Genomic DNA, 18,630 nt, shown 5'->3' with positions numbered 1-18,630 from the left:
TGTATTTAACTTGGAGATGCCTCTGTGTGCAAGTGGCTTTGCCTGTGGGGCACAGGAATGTGTGCTTGACAGCGTGGCTAAGACTACTGCAAGTGACAGAAGGAGGGGGCGGAATAGGAAGTATAAAAACAATTATCCCTGTTCTAAATTTGGAGACATCCAGCATCGTCGGTGCTGTCATATCCACAAGCTGACAGTTTTGGATTTGGTGCATGATGCTGATTGGCAGTAAAAGATGAGCTGTCTTTAACAGACCTCCATGTGAAATGCATTGAAGACAACAGTTAGGGAGCATTTTAAGCCTCTCTGTCCCTTCAAACTTTTTTTTTTCCCCTACCCACAGCCTTTTAAACTACAGCCTGAAGCAAACTCATGCTAACATTGCTTTATCTTTTGACAGAGCTGTCCTACTTCAGCTCTTCCCTAAGCTAGCAAATCCGCATCGAGCTTTAGTACCGCACACCGTGGCTTCCACAGGGATGAAATTGACCATATTCTTATATTTACATTGAAAATATCAAGCTACTGCAAAATTCATATTTCATTTTTTTTTCACCTTAAAAGAGTAATGTATTTGGATTATAAGGAAAGCATATCTCTTATAGTCGTCTATATACACAGGAGCTGCCATGCTGAAGGACTCTTTATATACAGGTATAGGATCCGTTATCCGGAAACCCATAATCCAGAAAGATGGGAATTACGGAAATGTGTGTTTCATATACTCCATTTAATCCAAATTTTTAAAAATGATTTCCTTTTTCTCTGTAATAATAAAGCAGTACCTTGTAAGATATAATTAATCCTGATTGGAAACAAACCAGCATATTGGGTTTCTTGAATGTTTACATGATTTTCTAGCAGTAGATTTAAGGTATGAAGATCCAAATTACGGAAAGATCCGTTATTCGGAAAACTCCAAGTACCAAGCATTCTGCATAATAGGTCCCATACCTGTACAAGTATTACATGGTCATAATAGTAATAATATGTGACAGCCCGCATTGGTATGCACTATATAACAATAGTTGAACAGAGATAATAATAATGTTAATTTAATGTGTATAGAAAGTATACTCTTTGAGATATATTTCCATAAGCCAATAGTAATGTATTTGTATGCAGAACATTTAGCGTTCCTACAAATATGTGAGAGAAGCCATAGAATTTACCTTAGGTGCAGCATTGTGTTTAGAGTTATTAAACGGCACAGATAAATAAATGACAGGGTATAATGAATATGCTGTGCCATATATAGAAATCAAACCCTCCTGTGCCTCATAAATCTTATTTATGAGACACACAAAGTGAAGCAAATTGAAGATTTTCTAGTAGGCTGATCACAACAAATTGCTGATGAAATAAAATCAGCCGGCACATGTATTCCCATGTACCCATTCCTGTTCTATGGGAATATTTAAAGGAGTACTTGTTTAATTGGATTTTTAGGCCCGAGAAAGCTCCAGTCCAATTGCTTTCCACTTAAATGACTAAATAAAGTCCAGATTCTTAAAGGAGTACAGGTATGGGATCCGTTATCTGGAAACCCAATATCCAGAAAGCTCAGAATTACGGAACGACCGACTCCCATAGACTCCATTATAATCAAATATTCCACATTTTTAAAAATTATTTCCTTTTTCTCTGTATTAATAAAACAGTACAGGTATAGGATCCCTTATCCGGAAACCCGATATCCAGAAAGCTCCGAATTACGGAATGGCTGTCTCCCATAGACTCCATTTTATCCAAATAATCCAAATTTTTAAAAATGATTTCCTTTTTCTCTGTAATAATAAAACAGTAGCTTGTACTTGATCCCAACTAAGATATAATTAATCCTTACGGGAAGCAAAACCAGCCTATTGGGTTTATTTAATGTTTACATGAATTTCTAGTAGACTTAAGGCATGAAGACCCAAATTACCGAAAGATCTGTTATCCGGAAAACCTCAGGTCCCGGGCATTCTGGATAACAGGTCCCATACCTGTACTGTGTACTTGATCCAAACTAAGATATAATTAATCCTTATTGGAGGCAAATCCAGCCTATTGGGTTTATTTAATGTTTAAATGATTTTCTAGTAGAGTTAAGGTATGTAGATTCAAATTATGGAAAGATCGGTTATCCGGAATACCCCGAGCATTCTGGATAACAGGTCCAGTACCTGTACAAAAATGTAACAAATTAGCAGGCTAGAAATGTTACTTATCAGAGGTCACTTATGATTCCCCCAGGCAGAAGGGCAATATCGTTAAGGGGTGCAGGCAGCAATTCTGCCCAGGAAAATGGCTGCACTTTGTAGTTCATTCTGGATAAATAAAACCTACGCACCTCTGCCATTAACTTGCACATTTGAATGAAGCACAAGTTAGGGGACAGGTAGAGGTAAGCAGTGATGGACGAATTTATTCGCGAGCCGTGAAACCGTCACCGATGGCATAAAAAAAAAATTACGCTGGCGTCAAAAACGAGAAGCCAGCATCGTTTTGCCGTTTCACAAATTTCGCAAATTTTTCAGCGAAGCGAAACGCCCCAAATTCGCCGATCACTAGAGGTAAGATTAAGATCAATGTATTGCTCCCCCTGCCCACCCTTCTTGAATAGAAACACAGACACGTTCTGTTCAATTGGGAAGATGCAGAGGCCTGCAGCAATTTTGCAATAGTAAAATGCAGTGAACAGAAGTGTATAAATGGGTGCATTGTGCCTAGGAGATTGGAAATGACCCATATTCTGTTTTGGGCTTCTTTATTAGCCCACGGCAACCACAGCCTTTTATCAGTAATGTTTTCCTCTGAAGATGCCCTCAGTAGCTCCCCATCTTCTTGCCATGGGCTACAGTCAGTTACCCGAGATTACAGACTGACTCAAAAAGAATAACTTCAAAAAGGCCTGACAAGTCCAAGATGGAGAACTCCTGTTATAGAGCTGCTGAACCTCTCTGCTGGTACAGTACGTTCAGCCTACAAAAAAAACACACTTTCCAGTCATAGTAGTTTTACTCCTATATGTTTTAAAATGCACTAAGTTTGCCCAGGAGCAGTAACCCATAGCAACCAATAAGGTGAATCAGATGACCAGAAAATGCTTTCTGCTAATTGGTTGCCATGGGTTTCTTTTCCTGGGCAAACTTACGGGGTTATTTATCAAAGGTTGAGTTTGTGAGGTTTTTTTCTACCTTGAATAAACTCAAATGTTTGCTTATTTATGAAAAAACCCAAATGTAAAAAGCTTGATTGAATGCAATCGGGGAAAACTTGAATACCCCAAATTTATTAAGTTATAGGCTAAAAAATCTTGAATACCTCAAATTTATCGAGTGCAAACCTACAAACTGAAAATCATGAAGGAAAAAAACATCTCCAAATGGTTTAATGGACCTCTGCCATTGACGTCTACATGACCTCAACAAGTTTTAGCTGGTTTTAGCTTGTAGCAGCTTCAGGGCATAATAAATCTCCAAAAATTCAAGTTGTTTTGTATCCTGAAAAAAATTAGCTTCTAGTGAACCCCTCGAAAAAGCTCAATGTTTTTGGGAAAACACAATTTGACCTATAATAAATAACCCCCTTTAATGTCTTTTATTATATAACCCCATTAACTTTTTTATCCCTTTAAAATATGTTACCTGGCAGATCTGTTTCAGTCTAGGTCTCAGGAGCAAATCTATTATCTGTTGTTAATTTATCTGTTGTTAAATATGTAACAGTAACGATTACCTGGTAGGAGGAGCTCAGGATGTGAGGAGCGTCTCATGCGCCACACCAGGAGCACAGCAGCACCCAGAAGTGGAACACAGCTGAGTACTGTGAGGGGAAGCAGAAGAGCGGGCAGGCAGCGTTCAAGCAGAAAGAGTAGACAGGTCGAGGTCAGTTCAGGTAGAGTTCAAGCAGAGTGGTAACAAGCAGAGGTCGTAAACAGTAGATCAAATTCACAAGAAAAAGTTCACACAGCTACGATTATAATCAAGCACTGAGGAAATCCTTGAGCGTCTATTTAAAGGGAGGTTTTGGCACCAAACATAATGACGTTGGACATATTGCTGTTGGACGTAATGACGCTGGACGAAATTACGCCGTTTGTGGTCCCCACCAGCCAGGATCCTGCCGGTAGGTCTTACAGTGACAGTACAGGATTCACCAATACATTATAAATAAATATTTGTCTAAATCCTTTCTCCCCCTCATATCCAGGGATCAAGAATTTGGATGCTGACTGCTCAAATCAGTTGAACACATTCTGACAAATTGACACAAATGTCAAAGATTCTCCAGTTCAATGTATAGGTATATGCCCTGTTATTCAGAATGCTTGGGACCTGGGGTTTTTCAGATAAGCCTAACTGGATAATGAGTTTCTGGACATTGGATCCCATACCTGTATTATAAATCACCCTTCCCCCCTTTTACCTACAGACTTAATATATATTCTTCCAGGAAGATCAAAATTGGATCTATTCAGATCACATGAAATGGGATAGTTTAGTTCAGCAGAACAACCCTATTGTGATACTAAGCTCTATAGTTAGTATAGCTATGGGTATATATCATTTATGTAAAAGTAGGGAGGAGTGTGTGTATGGATGCTGGGTTTTCATTTGGAGGGGTTGGACTTGATGGACTTTGTCTTTTTTCAACCTGACTTAAATATGTAACTATGTAACCCCTATTACAATGGCTTGTATGGATTCTCAGTTGACTTGTGCCTTTATTAGTGATGGGCGAATTTATTCGCCAGGCGCGAATTCGCGGCGAATTTGCGCGTTTCGCCGCCAGCGAATAAATTCGCGAAACGCCCGTGAAAATTCGCAGCAAAAATTCGCCGGCGTAAAAAAAAATGTTTTCGAAAAAACGGGCGCCGGCGTTAAAAACGGGCGCCGGCGTCAAAAACGAGACGTTTCGCGAAATTCGCGAATTTTTCGGCGAAGCGAAACGGCGCAAATTCGCCCATCACTAGCCTTTATGCCTGGCAATCTGGCCATTGATAGTGATGAGTAAATCTGCCCAGTTTTCAAAATGTGTTTAAGTTTTAAATTGCCCGACTTTTTTCACATTCCAATTGCATTAAAGCCAATGGATGTTTTATTTCTCACTCTAGAATGCAATGAAGTGAATGGACATTTTCTTCTTGCTTTATCTCTAGTATAGGTAAATCTAAAAACAACTGGACTTGCTGAGTAATCAATGAAGACGTTTCACTACTCATCTGAGCAGCTTCTTCAGTTCAACTGACTGGTGTGGGAAGTTCTCGGCATTTAAACTCTTCCACTAATCCAATCACAATGGCACATTGTAACTCTTCAAAGAGGTGACATCTGAAGAATCTCATCACAATGTAGTTACTGTGATGGGATTATCCAGTGTGTCATGCAACACCTAGAAACAGGTATTACTTGTGAGAGTTGCATGAATGGATGTGTGAAGTGTTCTGAAACCTCCGGGGTACAGATGTTAGAACAACATTGTATGTAGCAGACAGGTGGTGTTGAAGGCCCCCGCCTCGGTTCAGGGATGGTTTCTCCACCTTGAGATGAATCGCCTCTTTCACGCCTCGTTCAAACCAGCGGTCTTCTTTATCCAAGATTTGGACCTTGTTATCTTCAAAGGAGTGTCCCTTGACTTTTAGGTGTAGAAAGACAGCTTTTTGCAGAGTTTTGCCCTGTAGAGTTCTCCCTCCTATGCTGAGCCATTCGCTTGGAGAGCAGTTGTTGTCTAATGTATAGATCTGTGCACTCCTCGCTACACTGGACTCCGTATACCACATTGCTTTGTTTTTCTTTTGGTGTTGGATCCTTTGGGTGTACCAGTTTTTGTCTCAGTGTGTTGCTAGGTTTGAAAAACACAGGGACATGGTGTTCGTTGAAAATCCTCCTGAGTTTCTCTGACACTCCAGCTACACATTCTTCTTGCTTTGTTTCTCTACAAATTTTTGTTGTGAAAAAATCTACCAATAGTGACATGTGCAATTTCGCTGTGACTCATCATTAGCCACCGAGCATATCCTTTTGGTTTTTTTGGCAGATGAATTACCTCCAAAACATATGTGATATATTTCTAGGCAATTATTTATTGAGGTTTAGTTCTCATTTAACATAGGCGATGCAAAAAAACAATAGGACTAGGTTTGCCCAGGTTCAATATCCCTTAGGAACCAAAATTTGTTGCTATGGGTTACTGCTCGTGATGGCGAATCTTTCTCTTTACCGCAAAATTTGCGAAAGGCATTGAAGTCAATGCACATCAAAATCATTTTGACCCGAGCGTCAATTTTTATACGCATGACTATTTGGTCTGAATGCATTAAAGTCAATGGATGTCCGAATAGTTTTGACACGTAGTAATTTTTATGCCGGCGAATTGTGGCCGCAGTTTTGCAATTTAATTTGCTTGTGGTGAAACACTGAGATTTGCTGCACATTCATGTCTGGCGAATTTATTAACCCGTCACTAGTTAATGCACCTGGGCAAACGGAAAAGGCGTCAATTCCATCAGAAATTACAACGGCTTATTTGCATTGGAGTGCAAGTGTTATTGCATTAATTTTAATGCATCGATTGCAATGGCATCAAGAGCAACTTCCCTGGGGACTGCAACTATGCTGAAATTCTGAAGAAAAAAGGATGCATTGTGGGTAAAAAATATGGTGATTGCATTGGAAAATTGCATTTTGCTCACTGAGGAAGCAGAGGCAAATGACCCGTGTGTATTTAGTTATGTAACCCCATATAATTTCCTAATTATGTCCAATTGTAGCCATAGTTTACCTGCACTTAGGCCTATAACTTGTTATATTTTACATTGCAAAAGATCTCTGAAATGTATTAGAAAAAAGAAATCCCATTAAAATGAAGTATTCGTCTGTTGTTCAATATAGCAAATGCTGAAAAATCCAAATATGCACCGGTAAATGTTTCTTTAAATTGAATTTAATAAAAGTTGCTGAATGTGTTCATTCGAGGGGGGGAAAAAAAAGTTGTTCTCGGTTTTGTCTGAATGTGTTATTATTTCTCTTCGGAGACATTACTTCCAGAATTATGAATCAAATTACAGACAGCAATTATCACTAATCTCATTCCACTAACTATGTCTTCACACCTTCATCCTACTGAGAAGGAAAAAAAATCCAGCAATAATGTTGCACAGCCACTTAATTGCTGAAACCGGAGACCTATTTTTTTCACCTCCTCTGATTAATAATATATTTATTACTTTGCTTAGAAATGAAGAGTGTTTACCATATCCCCCCAGGGGTTTCATGCTTTTTTTTTTCTTTTCTGAGCCACTCTCACACTGCAAAGAGTACACAGTGTCATTTTATTGGGGCAACTGCTAATGAAGTATTACGTTGAATTCATTCCAGACCACAGCTACCTAATAAACGCTTTTGTACATTCAGTTATTCGGTGTCCATTACCATAAATAATTAGAATTGTTTAATAAAATGCATGGGAAATCGGTGGTTCAGTAATTAAATAAGGAAACAGTTTGTCCATCTGATGTGCAAATAACTGCGTTCACCCCCCCCAAAAAAAGCTTTGCATTATATCGACTATTTTTCCAAGTATTATAAACATTGTTCAAGGAAAGGAAGGCATTAGTAATCATTTTTTAAATGGTCCACGTTAAATAGCGATTGCACTTAGTTGCACACTAGTAGTAATGGGCTCTACACTGATATGCCAGTTGGGTCTATGGCAGGGCCTGAACTAGGAGTAGGCAACTGCCCAGGGCGCAATCATGGGGGAGACACACTTTTAAGGGGATTCTTTTTTTTTTCAAACCTTGGTTTGCTTGACCTTTAATAGTATTTCAGTTTTATAAACCACCTGATCCAACCCCCTCTTGCTGTGATTCGTACTGCGGGCAGAATCACTCTCCACCTCCCTCTTGGCTGCTGGCACAGGTACATATTTGTGGGCAATATCTTAGCTGCTGCTTGCACAAGTAAACAGATGATTAGGGGCAATATGATAGATTGTTGGCTGCTGCTCTCACAGGTACATATTTGGAGGCAATATGATGTATTTTTGACTCCTGCTGGCACAAGTAGATATCTGGGGGCAATATTGTGGCTTTTTTAGCTGCTGCTGGCTCAGGTACATGGGGCAATAGTTGGCTGCTGGCACAGGTACCAGATGTTTGGGCAATATGATGGATTTTTGGCTCCTGCTGGCACAGGCACAAAATAGGGGCAATTTGATGAATTTTTTTGGCTGCCGCTGGCATAGGTACAGATTGGGGGTAACAATATGATGGATGCTTTAGCTTATGCTGGCACAGGTACAGGTTGGGGTCTTGGGAGCAATCTGAGGGATTGACTGACATTGGCACAGGTACATGGGGCAACACGATGGCTGCTGACACAGATACAGGGGGCAATATGAATGGTAAGGTGGGAAATTGTTATGCAATACCGGGTGGGGGGGCACTGATTATTTAAGCCCTTGCCTAGGGTGCCAAAATACCTTGGCCCAGCCCTGGTCTATGGGGTATATTTATCAAAGAGTGAAGTTAGAGATTGCCACAGTCCTCTAGAGTGAAATTCCGTCACTCTCCATTGATTTCTAAGGGATTTTGCAAAGAGTATTTATCAATGGGTTAATGTGAAAGTTCATCTTTTGATAAATACGCTTTTCAAAATCCCAGAGAAATAAATGGAGAGTGGAGGAATTTCCCTCTAGAAGACTGTGGCGACCTGTAACTTCACTCTTTGATAAATATACCCCCAAGTTGGGTTGAATCACATTTCAATTTTGGATAGAATGGTGGGCTGAGAACAATAACACAAGGATTTGCTATGTTTGTCACTTTGCATCATTTTATGAAGATACATCTGTATCTGAATTTTGTTCTATCGTTGATTGTATATTTCTCAACTCCCTCCCAGAGGCGTTCTGTGGAAGAACAACGATGATCAGTCGGCAGTCTAAGTGGTACACCCTACTGAGTCTGTTTATTAAACTGTGGATTGATGTGTAGTAAAGTTCTGCAATGCAGAGATAAAACTGTATAAAGGAATATATTCTACACCTTTTGCTTCAATCACACCAAAGACTAAAAAGTAAAAAAAAATATTTCCAAAAGGATTGATTATTTATCAGGAACTTTATAATTATTTTTTATTTATATGCTGACAATATTCTTTTCATGCACTGAACATCGTTAATATGATGAAGCTCCCTGTCTGGGGAGCTCACACTCTAATGGTGGCAATACGTGGTGTTTACCCACACTAAAAGTTTCACATGCCAAACAGACAGACAGGGGTGCTTCGCCAATGAGGCAAGTTGAGGCTGTCGCCTCAGGTGGCAGCGCCCCCACTAGGTACCAGAGGCAGCAAAAATGCTGCTCCTGGTACTTTAAGAGTGAATTTCCGGGGGGGGGGGGGCAGCAGCAACTGCTGCTGCCTCAGGCGGCGGAAGAGCCAGGATCCCCCTGCAGACAGATATTAAATAAACAGCCTTTGCTTTGTCCTGCTCATATTGGCAAACACTTGAAAGAGTGAACAGCAGGTAGTAAAGTGGAGCCTGCAAGTTGTGGCTCTCCTTCAATCCCTTTTAGCCAATCAGGAGCGATTCTGGCCCCAAAGTTGTTTCTGTAATTTGGATGTTCATCCCATAAGTCTATTAGAAAATCATGTGACCATTAAATAAACCCAATAGGCTGGTTTTACTTCCAATAAGGATTCATTATATCTTAGATTGGTTCAAGTACAAGATACTGTTTTAACAAAAGAATAGTGAAAGGATGCCATAGACTGCAGAGCTCTGCTGCGTTAGTGCTTTATTGTACACACGACATGTTTCGAGTCACATGGACCCTTTCTCAAGTGTAACAATCACATGATCAAACCACATCTTATAACCTTAATTGCCAAACAGTGCTCCTCCTCCCACCAATTAACTCATTAGTCCAGAGTAAAAGTGTAAAACAGGTAGAAAACATAAAACGTATAAAACGTTTAAAAGTCCCAGTGATCTCCAGTCCGCAGAAAACCATACAGAACTTACAGCCAGCACTTTCTCCTATAGTGAAGCTGAAGCGCAAAGGATTTTAGCTGGAATTGAAGTGGATAATGCAGTAAACCTGAATACTGCGAGTAATCCTGATTTAAAGAGACTATTACTGAATGTGCAGAAAAAAGAAGTGAACATTATCACGCATATTAATTCATTAGCACAATATATAAAAGCTAAACGTATCCCTCGTGGACTGCAATGTGATTTGCGTCCCAATCTTTGTCCTGATGACCCTGTATTAATCCAGAGATGGGAGGAGATTTGTAACAAATGCAGTTTGGATTTAATGTTACTTACAATTGATAGGCTGCAAGTTAAAGTTCAGCCGATCCGTGAAGAAATCGAGAGGCTGAAAGGGGAAGTGAGGCAAAGTGAGTCAGAGGAGGCGGCACGGAAGACCTTTAACGAACAAGCGGAAGCGCTCAATAAACTACGTGCTGCTATTACAGAGCGAAAGGCGGCGAAATTTGAACGGGATACACAAGATTACCTCCAACGGCGGGTGTATACTTGGAGAGAGGAGCGGAATAGGCAGCGGTGGGGGCGGAGGAACCCGAACATCGGTCTGCAAGCTCCTGAAGGAGAAGTGTATTTGACAGAGAGCCGTTACAGACACCCTCGGGGATATCCAAAAAGAGCACAAGGAGGATATTGGCGCTCCTATCCGCAACAATATCCCCCACAACGGTATCCCTCTCAGCAGTACTCGAGCGATTACAGTGAACAAACGTCAATCGAAGAGCTACTAGATTCGTCAGCAGACCGAGGAGCGGCACAATGTGTTTCTTTTCCTTTTTTAGGTCAAAGTCAGGCGGACCAAGATGTGGGACCCGCAAGAGAGAACAGTACAAGAGGCAAAGGGCATCGAAAGAATCCCAGGGCCCCTCTTCAGAGGGAAGATTATCCACGCAGAACACAATCGTACAAGAGGTAAATCTTGTGGTGAACATTTCCTCATACAAACTGTCGGAGTATGAACAATCTGTTCTTAATAGGGGCTTAAGTTTTGTACCGACTTATTGTGGGGACGTGATTGATTGGGATATAGAGGTTAAAAAATTTGTACGTAGCCTAAAACTGAAAATGTATTTTGCCAATGTACCAACTGTAGAACAAACTAAAGAGGTGGTTGGAAAGTTTACCCAGCGGAGTGAATTTATGCCTGAAATAGAGAACGTTTCCCTGGATATGTTTGAACATATGGTTGGTATGGAGGTTAAGCATATTTGGGAACAAATGGAGCAAAAAAAACTTAGATACAACTTAACGTTAAATGAAAAAAAGGAACTTGATGGGTTAAAAAGGAATAAAAATATAGTAATCAAGAAGGCCGATAAAGGCGGTGCATTGGTAGTAATGGACCATACAATGTATGTAAATGAGGCCAATAGACAATTGATGATGCCTGGACATTACGAAAAAGTGGGTTATAATCCAACAGGTGAGATAAAGGAAGCGGTCGATTTAATGGTTACAGAGGCATTTGACAACAATGTTATTCCTAAAAATGTTAAAGATTTCTTGATTAATGCCCATCCAAAGATACCAGTACTGTATCTTCTTCCTAAAATACATAAATCTTTGCTCAATCCACCAGGGCGCCCTATAGTATCCGGCGTGGGGTCAGTTTTAGAGCCTCTTGCACAGTTTGTGGATGCCTACTTACAACCAATGGTTACAGATATTTCTACGTGTTTGAAAGATACGAATGATCTATTGTGCAGGCTCGAGGACCTACCCCCTTTACCTAATGGTATAGTTCTAGCCAGTATAGACATTCAGAGTCTTTATACTTCCATTCCCCAGGAAGAAGGGATTAGGTATATTGAGGAAGCACTATTGGATACCACGATCGATAACCAGTTGGTATACTTTTTGTTGGATTGCTTGACAATGGTGTTGTGTAAAAACTATTTCAGACTTGGAGGGGAATACTATTGGCAGAGACAGGGGACCTCGATGGGTGCCCCGGTCGCCCCCTCTTTTGCCAATTTGTTTGTTCGCAGATTAGAGGAGAAATTTTTCCTGAGACATAGGTTAAGTAAACATATCATATTATATCTTAGATATGTGGATGATATCCTGATACTATGGAATGGGACCATGGATGCATTAAATGAGATGGTTAATGAAGCAAATGGGTCACACGAGACTATACAATTTACGGTTGAAATGTCCGATAAGGAGTTATACTTCCTAGATGTTCAACTCACTATTTGTAATGGGGCGATTAGTACTAACTTGTATAGAAAAGGAACGGATAGAAATAACTTACTCCATGCCCAGAGTTTTCATAACCCAAGTACCGTTAAAGCAATCCCTAAGGGTCAGTTTCTAAGGGCCAAAAGGATTGCCTCTACAGATGATGATTATAGAAGGGCTGGCCAGTCCTTAAGTGAGCGGTTTGTACAAAGGGGATATGAGTCTAAGCACGTCAAAAAAGTAATGGAGGAAGTAAAGTCTATACCAAGGAAAGAACTGTTACAAAAAAGTCGGCATGTTAGACAGAAGGATAACCAGAGTATGTTTGTGTCCAAATTCGTTAGACATAGTAAAAATATAGAAAAGGTTATAAAGAAATATTGGCCTGTTCTCCAACGAGATAAGACTTTTGGGAAGTTATTTAAGGATCCCCCACGGTTCTGTTACAGGAAGGGAATGAGTATTAGGGACTTGCTATGCCCTTCAGAGTTACCTATAGAAAAGAAACAGATGTTCCTGGGAATACAGAAGAAGGGTACCTTTCCGTGCTTGAATTGTGTCTGTTGCGCCTCGATAATAAAAGGGTCAAGCATTAATCACCCCACTAAAGGCAATAAACTGAATTTGAATGACTATGCCACATGTGAATCGAAAGGGGTCATATACATGTTGAAGTGCCCATGTGGCCTAGTCTATGTGGGGCAAACAATGAGAAATGTAAAAACTAGGATTAAAGAGCATAAAGGGGACATAAGGAATTATAAACCAGGATCTCAGACAAATACGACTGTAGCCCGACATTTTAATGAGGCAAAACATAGCCACGGGCAATTGAAATGGGTGATCCTCGAAGTAGTACAACCATTAAGTCGAGGTGGTAACTTTAAGCAAAAGATGCTACAACGTGAAGCCAAATGGATTTCTAAATTGAATTCACTAGCCCCAGTTGGGCTTAATGATGCCTGGAGTTTGAAATGCTTTTTATAAGAATTGTAATATTGTACTCTTATTTATTTCAGATATTAAGTGGTGCCTATCCTCTCAGCTGGGGGTAAGGTAAGGGAGAAGCGATTGCTTTAAGACGTAAATCGTATTGTAAAGTGTAATAGTCTAATATGAATGTATCTCTAGAATAATTGTGGAAAGGCACAGTTATGCATGTATTCTTGGATTGTCAGGACAGGTAGATCCAAAAAAAGGATAGTACCACCTTTCTTATGTGAATATTTATTTTAAATGTTTTTAAATTAAATAGCGGTTGTCCATTTTTTGTGGACTAAGGTGATGTGTTTTTTTGGATTTTTTGTCTTTATTATAGAGTGTACCTGAAGATATGGAACTTTGGCACTTGGACACTACATGTTCACTGGAGATCACTGGGACTTTTAAACGTTTTATACGTTTTATGTTTTCTACCTGTTTTACACTTTTACTCTGGACTAATGAGTTAATTGGTGGGAGGAGGAGCACTGTTTGGCAATTAAGGTTATAAGATGTGGTTTGATCATGTGATTGTTACACTTGAGAAAGGGTCCATGTGACTCGAAACATGTCGTGTGTACAATAAAGCACTAACGCAGCAGAGCTCTGCAGTCTATGGCATCCTTTCACTATTCTTTTGTTGATGCTAATTGAGGTCTATACGGTGTGACCTTTGAAAGGAGTGCCTGCTATTGCAAAGATTGGGGATAAGCTGGTAATTAGTTTGTTGAAGATACTGTTTTAGTATTACAGAGAAAAAGGAAATAATTTTAAAAAATGTGGATTATTTGAATACAATTGAGTCTATGGGAGACAGCCTTTCTGTAATTCCAAGCTTTCTGGATAATGGGTTTCTTGATAACAGATCCCATTTCTGTAGCACCTTCGGTAGAGAAAGGAAACTTTCAGATAATGTTAGTGAAATTTCTGTTTATAGCAGAGCACTTAAAAGCACACTAACCTCAATTGAATTGTAAATGGATCAAGCAAGTAATAATGTAGAAAAGTAAAACTGAAACACTGCATGTCAAAGAAAATTTAACCTTAAACAAGATCCATTTATCCAACAGTAATGTTAGAGAATTGGAAAGATCTATTTCCATATTATTTGCAATACTATCAGTACATTTTTTAGCATTATAAAGTACAAGGTTTCACGTTTTACATCTGTGGGAAGAAACCCACATTCTTTTAGAGTTAATAGATTGTTTGCACTTATCAATTTAAAGGTGCAGTATACCCCTGTGCAGCTGGGGTGGAGGGCCCAGAGACTGAGGGGTTTTCGGCTGGGGCGGAGGGCATGGGGGTGGTGTGAGCCCCTAGATCTCAGAACCCCCCAGTCCAATGCTGGTCAATAGATGATGTCAATAAAGTCATGGCAACTATGTGGAAGAGTGTGTTTGGGTTCAAGTACCTTAATGAATTGCATTAGCATGTGCTCTCATTGCGTCCATTTTAGTACATAAATAATCAGTGTTGAGCCAAGCAACATGTGAAGAAACATCCATTTATAATGTGGTTGGATATGTCCATGTATATGATCAGGAGCCAAATGGGCTTCTGGGCCAATTTAACCTATGGCCAATTTGCCATTAAACTTGTTGGAATGTTGGTTTGCCATGCAGTAATATTCAAATGTGACATTTTTTGTGCATGAAAAAAATTATTTTAGAATCTATAGCCGGTCATCAGTTTAAATTGTCTATTAAAGGCGACCAGTGAAGTATTTTAGATCGAGTCCAGTTCCCAATGCGCTAAGTACGCTGTCATCATCTTTTAGTTACATTTTCTACAAAACATGTCAACACGTACAAATCAATAAGAAAGGTTTAATAACAACACGGCACCCTGTTATTTCTCCATGGAAGAAACAAAAATGTATTGCAATTGTTAATGTGCTGCTTATTTACTAGCTGCCATTGCAAAGTGAATATCAGTTGACAAGCCTATACAATCAATTCTATACATTTTTAAAGACGTTCCAGGCTCATATAATGCCGGGGACATTGATATTTGCATAAGTGTATGAGATGTTTAAATAAACGACATTTCCCGTTAGCAGTAACTCAGAGAAGGTAAGAAAAAGGGCAAAAGAATATGAATTGCTTTGTGCAAGAACTCATTAAGCACTGTGTGTGTGTATATGGACTGAATGTTCATTAAATATTTTTCCCCCAGGAATAGCCTGCTGCTAGCTAAAACCTCCTTCAACTCCACAAACCCCAGTGCAATAAAAGAAAAAAAGTTTGGACAGAAACAATAAAAAAGCAGTTTCTTTTTTTTCCTTGTTAAAATTACCTTTCTGCCTCCGATTACAAACCATTCTGGGTTGCTTCACCAATGACCTATCATCCTATCATTGTCTTGAATGCTTGTCAGTCATTGTCAGTCTTCCTTAAATCGTTCCATCTCAGTGATGCCTTTTTTTTTTATTTTCTCTTGGAGGAGATTATCAAACATGTCAACTGTTTTGTCTAAATGAATGAAAGGCGGAAAAAAGACATGGTCGATTCACAATAATTAAATCTGAATAAGGCAGGACAACATTAAATTTAATTAGAAGAGGGACCAGGAAAGAGTTTCTGTTTTTGCTTCTACTCGTTTTTTTTGTTGAAACTGAAGTCAACAACATTGGAATGTTAAAACACTGATCTGAAAAGAAGAATCAGGTCGGTCTTCATTGTAACTTGTGTAATGTGATGTGCTGTCTCTGCCTCTTTGGCTTTGGTTGGGTTTGTTTAGCAGCTTAAAAACACTGTTTTCAGCTAAGAAGGCTCCCAAGGGAAATGAGCAGTCAGAATGTAGGAATATGAGGAACTCTAAAAACAAGCAAAGTTGTTAAAACCAACACAAAAATGAAGACTATAAAATAATTAAAACTTTATTTTCATCTGTCAACTTCCTCAAAATAATGTATCCTTATAAAAAATATTGTATGTGAAGAGCAGCAGTTAGCTTGGAACAGGAGTCAGAGGAGGATACCTTGCACAATGAAACAGCACCAGAAAATGTGAATAAGGCTGGTCACGTGGAGACCTGGCTATTCAGAGAAAAAGTAGTCACTTATGGCACATCAGCAGGCAAAACTGTGGAACAACTATGAGGCTGAAGCAGGCGTTTACAACGTGGCTCTGTTCAGGAGTCCAAACCAGAAGAAGCAGCAAATCCAGGAGAAGATAAATGTTGACTAACAGATAATTAAGCATAGTGAGTGAATTAGTGTTCCAGTGTCTGAGCATGTGCTGCATTCCTACTTATTATTCCTACTTGACTTATGCACAGAATAGGGCATATGCAGTGAAGTATGCATGCCACTGACCCCCCTGAAAAGTGCATACAAATAACATTGCTGAGAAGCCACAAGCCTGAGAGGACCTGTCATAAACGTTTTCAAACTTTGATCTTTGGACTTTTTTTGTCAATATGAGGCCAAGATTTCCAGTGAGGATGCAAGAGGTGAACATGGCAATCATCAAGGGGCAGATTTATAAGTGAAAGTGAAAATTCTAATTTTTTTTGGTCAAAACTCTCAAATTCAAATTGTGAAGTATACAAACTCGATTTGAGTTTTAATTCAAATTTGAATTTCGATATGTATCATACACTGGCCCTTTAAGAACTCGAATTAGACTATTTGCCACCTAAAACTTGGTGAATTACTGTAAAAGTCAAAGTGAGAGGTCCAGGGATCAATTTCTTTGATGGATGACATTGTATGACATTATAAAATATGTAATTTGATAGCTCGGAGCAGAAAGTGGTGCTCTTCTAGGTCTACAGGAAATGTTGCAGCCACTTCCACTCACACCTTTTTCTAGTCAGGGAACCAAAAATACAAAAAGGGAGTTAGAGATGTACTAGCCTGGGTATTATACATGATCGCAGATTATTAGCATGTATTCCTCAATATTGTAAGGTCTGCTTGGAGATTAGAATGCAGTGATGAGCTAATTTATTCACCAGCCATGGATTCATGGCGAAATTCCAAATTTCGCCATGTGCGAATTTTTTCGTGAAAATTTGCAGCGGAAAAATTTGCAGAGAAAAAATGCCCGTAAGAAAAAACGCCTATTGACTTTTATGCATTTGGACAAAAAAAGTCTCCATGATAAAAAATGCCCTTTGACTTTAATGCATTATGAGTAAAAACAAATTGTTGGGCCCATAAAAAAAGTTGTGCATAAAAACGTCCATTGACTTCAATTAGTTTTGAGAATTTTTCCGCAGTTTTGCTGATTTATTTGCAGTTTTGTGAATTTTCCACTGAAGTGAAACGGGACAGATTCGATCATCACTATTAGGATGACAAAAACTTTGTAAGATCCCCCTTGCAGAGACTGATGTGATGATTATCCTGCATTACATGTAAGCACTATGTAAATAAAGTGTAATAATAAGTAGTAAAACCAATAAGCACTAGCAGTGCTGATCCATACATGAGTCCCTGGGTCCTCAACACCCAGTGAGCAAGAAATTAGGAAAATCTGCTTTATTAGGAGTCTCAACACAAAATAATTTCCTAGGAAGATGTTATGACACAGAGGCAATAAAAGTAAAAAAGCAGAGGCATTCTGTTATAGTACAAAGAAATAAATGAATATCTGCAGGTGTTAGAGGTGGGGATTAGGGAGGAGGACAGATGTAGTTCCTTGGCAGAGAGCTATTAGGATATATTTGTTGACAAAAACAACGATATTAGAAGAAGCTTTGATATTTAAAGCTTGGAAAAGTAAAAAGTTACACTAAATCTTGAGAGAAACAAACAGGCAGTGTAAGGATTTACAATATTTTTTTAGCTGTAGCACTACATACTATTGAAAGGCAACTATTGCTTTTAATTTATTACTTTTGTTTAAATTGTTTAGAGTTACTTTTTCAGCTTAAATATATTTCATCCAGCCGGTAACTTCAGAAAAGTAATATTTATAGATTCTTTATTGTTGCGATGAGAATACTCATAATATCTTAAAAACTGTAATTGCTACACTGGCTTCAATCCCTCTGATATACTTATCATTCCCTTTTAAATAAAGTAAAAAAAACCTAAAGTAGAATGCCTTTAGGCCTATGTCACACAAGGCACTTTGACTGCCATAGTTCGGTAGTCAACAGCAGATGTCAAATGGTTCTCTTGAGTGTTATGCATGCACCAGGCTGGGCACTTTCCACTAAAGAACAATACAATCAACTGTGTAAAAAATACCCCATGTGCCAAAAGCCTTACGCATTAAAAAGTTTGGATCAGACCAAGGGAGTCTACTGCAGGAGTAGGAATATTAAGTATTCATAGATGTTGTGGTTACAGACAGTATGTATGGCCTTTAAAAGTTTGGATCAGACTAATGGACTCTATGGCAGGAGTAGGAATATTAAGTATATACAGCTGTTGTGTTTACAGACAACAATGCTACTGGTAAAGATAGT

The sequence above is a fragment of the Xenopus laevis genome, chromosome 3L (assembly GCF_017654675.1).
Source record: "Xenopus laevis strain J_2021 chromosome 3L, Xenopus_laevis_v10.1, whole genome shotgun sequence".
Classification (NCBI taxonomy): Eukaryota; Metazoa; Chordata; class Amphibia; order Anura; family Pipidae; genus Xenopus; species Xenopus laevis.
Note: the sequence above shows the minus strand (reverse complement) of the source record.